The following is a 5093-nucleotide window of genomic DNA, read 5'->3' as shown; positions in this document are numbered from 1 at the left end:
GACCCACCGCCAAACCGGTCATGCTGGAGGATGTTGCAGGCAGCAGAACGTTCTCCACGGCGTCTCCAGACTCTGTCACGTCTGTCACGTGCTCAGTGTGAACCTGCTTTCATCTGTGAAGAGCACAGGGCGCCAGTGGCGAATTTGCCAATCTTGGTGTTCTCTGGCAAATGCCAAACGTCCTGCACGGTGTTGGGCTGTAAGCACAACCCCCACCTCTGGACGTCGGCCCTCATACCACCCTCATGGAGTCTGTTTCTGACCGTTTGAGCAGACACATGCACATTTGTAGCCTGCTGGAGGTCATTTTGCAGGGCTCTGGCAGTGCTTCTCCTGCTCCTCCTTGCACAAAGGCGGAGGTAGCGGTCCTGCTGCTGGGTTGTTGCCCTCCTACGGCCTCTTCCACGTCTCCTGATGTACTGGTCTGTCTCCTGTTAGCGCCTCCATGCTCTGGACACTACGCTGACAGACACAGCAAACCTTCTTGCCACAGCTCGCATTGATGTGCCATCCTGCATGAGCTGCACTACCTGAGCCACTTGTGTGGGTTGTAGACTCCGTCTCATGCTACCATTAGAGTGAAAGCACCGCCAGCATTCAAAAGTGACCAAAACATCAGCCAGGAAGCATAGGAACTGAGAAGTGGTCTGTGGTCCCCACCTGGAGAACCACTCCTTTATTGGGGGTGTCTTGCTAATTGCCTATAATTTCCACCTGTTGTCTATTCCATTTGCACAACAGCATGTGAAATTTATTGTCAATCAGTGTTGCTTCCTAAGTGGACAGTTTGATTTCACAGAAGTGTGATTGACTTGGAGTTACATTGTGTTGTTTAAGTGTTCCCTTTATTTTTTTGAGCAGTGTATATATATATATATATATATATATAAATAAATAAATGGTGGGACCAACAGCAATAATAATAGTAGTAGTGGACATGGGATTACCATTAACAACAACTACAACAACAATATTAATGATATTATCTCTGTCTCTCTCTCTCTCTCTCTCTCTCTCTCTCTCTCTCTCTCTCTCTCTCTCTGTCTCTCTCGCTCTCTCTCGCTCTGTCTCTCTGTCTGTCTCTCTCTCTCTGTCTATCTCTCTCTCTCTCTCTCTCTCTCTCTCTCTCTCTCTCTCTCTGTCTCTCGCTCTCTCTGTCTCGCTCTCTCTTTATGACGGATTCAATTTACTGTTTACCTTATCCTCTTATAATGATAACCTAACCACTGACATAGGAGCTGGGGCACACACACACACACACACACACACACACACACACACACACACACACACACACACACACACACACACACACACACACACACACACACACACACACACACACACACACACACACACACACACACACACACACACACACACACACACACACACACACGAGAGAGAGAGAGAGAGCCAGACCGTATCAGCTGTTGTAGAAGAGCGTTGCCTGCTTTCCAAGCTGTGTATTTTCTGGGCAACGCTGAAGGTTCTGATTCTGTAGGGAAACCCCATCTGTCTGATTCCCTTAGCGGTCTCGATGTATATGTTCTCTGATGTGTGAAACAACACGTATGTCGATCGCAGCCAGGAGACATATGACAGCATATCAGCAGCATATTTAGGCTACTAAACTCGGCAAAAAAAGAAACGTCCCTTTTTCAGGACCCTGTCTTTCAAAGATAAATTGTAAAAATCCCAATAACTTTACAGATCTTCATTGTAAACACTGTTTCCCCACGCTTGTTCAATGAACCATAAACAATTAATGAACATGCACCTGTGGAACGGTCATTAAGACACTAACAGCTTACAAACGGTAGGCAATTAAAGTCACAGTTATGAAAACTTAGGACACTAAAGAGGCCTTTCTACTGACTCAGAAAAAACACCAAAAGAAAGATGCCCAGGGTCCCTGCTCATCTGCGTGAACGTGCCTTAGGCACGCTGCAAGGAGGCATGAGGACTGCAGATGCACCAGGGAAATAAATGGCAATGTCCGTACTGTGAGACGCCTATTACAGCGCTACAGGGAGACAGGACGGACAGCTGATCGTCCTCGCAGCGGCAGACCACGTGTAACAACACCTGCACATGATCGGTACATCTGAACATTACACCTGTGGGACAGGTACAGGATGGCAACAACAACTGCCCGAGTTACACCAGGAACGCACAATCCCTCCATCAGTGCTCAGACTGTCCACAATAGGCTGAGAGAGGCTGGACTGAGGGCTTGTAGGCCTGTTGTAAGGCAGGTCCTCACCAGACATCACCGGCAACAATGTCGCCGATGGGCACAAACCCACCGTCGCTGGACCAAACAGGACTGGCAAAAAGTCGCGGTTTTGTCTCACCAGGGGTGATGGTCGGATTCGCGTTTATCGTTGAAGGAATGAGCGTTACACCGAGGCCTGTACTCTGGAGCGGGATCGATTTGGAGGTGGAGGGTCCGTCATGGTCTGGTGCGGTGTGTCACAGCATCATCGGACTGAGCTTGTTGTCATTGCAGGCAATCTCAACGCTGTGCGTTGCAGGGAAGACTTCCTCCTCCCTTGTGGTACCCTTCCTGCAGGCTCATCCTGACATGACCCTCCAGCATGACAATGCCACCAGCCATACTGCTCGTTCTGTGAGTGATTTCCTGCAAGACAGGAATGCCAGTGTTCTTGTTCAGTTTATGTCTCAGTTGTTGAATCTTGTTATGTTCATACAAATATTTACACGTGTTAAGTTTTCTGAAAATAAACGCAGTTGACAGTAAGAGGACATTTATTTCTTTGCTGTGTTTATATATATATATTTATATTTTATATTTATTTTATATGTGCTCTATATACCTGGTCATCATTGCCAGGGAGTGACATTAAAGTCTAAAAAGGCACTTGACCATCGGGCAAGTCAGGAGAAAAAAGTCAAGGGGTCTGAATACTTTCCGAATGCACTGTATATTTCCTTTCACCTACACAAAGGGAATCTGTCAGATCAGTAGTGGAATTCTTTCTTTTCTCAGGCTCAACTTTCTCGAACTGCAATAAATGCCATTAAATATTGTCTATCTTTCACTTATACAATGAGGAGGAACCAGAAAGATCCATTTTAGGCTACTGAAATTGTTTTCAGTTTTTACTTTATTTTCTATCGCAGGTTCGACTTGCTGGGTTACTGCTCAGTTTCACTTGGCCCAGGCAATAGGGAAACCCATAATGTCAATCCCTGTGTGTACTGTCAGTTTGGGAAGCTGTGTACTGTCAGTTTGGGAAGCTGTGTACTGTCAGTTTGGGAAGCTGTGTACTGTCAGTTTGGGAAGCTGTGTACTGTCAGTTTGGGAAGCTGTGTGTACTGTCAGTTTGGGAAGCTGTGTACTGTCAGTTTGGGAAGCTGTGTATTGTCAGTTTGGGAAGCTGTGTACTGTCAGTTTGGGAAGCTGTGTACTGTCAGTTTGGGAAGCTGTGTACTGTCAGTTTGGGAAGCTGTGTACTGTCAGTTTGGGAAGCTGTGTACTGTCAGTTTGGGAAGCTGTGTACTGTCAGTTTGGGAAGCTGTGTACTGTCAGTTTGGGAAGCTGTGTACTGTCAGTTTGGGAAGCTGTGTACTGTCAGTTTGGGAAGCTGTGTACTGTCAGTTTGGGAAGCTGTGTACTGTCAGTTTGGGAAGCTGTGTACTGTCAGTTTGGGAAGCTGTGTATTGTCAGTTTGGGAAGCTGTGTATTGTCAGTTTGGGAAGCTGTGTACTGTCAGTTTGGGAAGCTGTGTATTGTCAGTTTGGGAAGCTGTGTATTGTCAGTTTGGGAAGCTGTGTACTGTCAGTTTGGGAAGCTGTGTACTGTCAGTTTGGGAAGCTGTGTACTGTCAGTTTGGGAAGCTGTGTACTGTCAGTTAGGGAAGCTGTGTATTGTCAGTTTGGGAAGCTGTGTACTGTCAGTTTGGGAAGCTGTGTACTGTCAGTTTGGGAAGCTGTGTACTGTCAGTTTGGGAAGCTGTGTACTGTCAGTTTGGGAAGCTGTGTACTGTCAGTTTGGGAAGCTGTGTACTGTCAGTTTGGGAAGCTGTGTACTGTCAGTTTGGGAAGCTGTGTACTGTCAGTTTGGGAAGCTGTGTACTGTCAGTTTGGGAAGCTGTGTACTGTCAGTTTGGGAAGCTGTGTATTGTCAGTTTGGGAAGCTGTGTATTGTCAGTTTGGGAAGCTGTGTACTGTCAGTTTGGGAAGCTGTGTATTGTCAGTTTGGGAAGCTGTGTATTGTCAGTTTGGGAAGCTGTGTACTGTCAGTTTGGGAAGCTGTGTACTGTCAGTTTGGGAAGCTGTGTACTGTCAGTTTGGGAAGCTGTGTACTGTCAGTTAGGGAAGCTGTGTATTGTCAGTTTGGGAAGCTGTGTACTGTCAGTTTGGGAAGCTGTGTACTGTCAGTTTGGGAAGCTGTGTACTGTCAGTTTGGGAAGCTGTGTACTGTCAGTTTGGGAAGCTGTGTACTGTCAGTTTGGGAAGCTGTGTACTGTCAGTTTGGGAAGCTGTGTACTGTCAGTTTGGGAAGCTGTGTACTGTCAGTTTGGGAAGCTGTGTATTGTCAGTTTGGGAAGCTGTGTACTGTCAGTTTGGGAAGCTGTGTACTGTCAGTTTGGGAAGCTGTGTACTGTCAGTTTGGGAAGCTGTGTACTGTCAGTTTGGGAAGCTGTGTATTGTCAGTTTGGGAAGCTGTGTACTGTCAGTTTGGGAAGCTGTGTAATGTCAGTTTGGGAAGCTGTGTACTGTCAGTTTGGGAAGCTGTGTACTGTCAGTTTGGGAGTGCCTATTGCAAATCCCATATCTTTTTTTCTCTTGAGCTGCACCACGAACGTGTCCGGTATACAGTGCATTGGGAAAGTATTCAGACCCCTTGACTTTTTCCACATTTTGTTACATTACAGCCTTATTCAAAAATGGATTGAGATCATTTTTATTCCTCATCAATCTACCCCATAATGACATCACAATACCCCATAATGACATCACAATACCCCGTAATGACATCACAATACCCCATAATGACATCACAATACCACATAATGACAATGTGAAAACAGGTTTTTAGACATTTTTACAAATGACATAAGTAT

Source organism: Salmo salar, chromosome 03, assembly GCF_965601325.2.
Source record: "Salmo salar chromosome 03, fSalSal1, whole genome shotgun sequence".
Taxonomy (NCBI): domain Eukaryota; kingdom Metazoa; phylum Chordata; class Actinopteri; order Salmoniformes; family Salmonidae; genus Salmo; species Salmo salar.
This window is presented reverse-complemented; position numbering follows the sequence as displayed.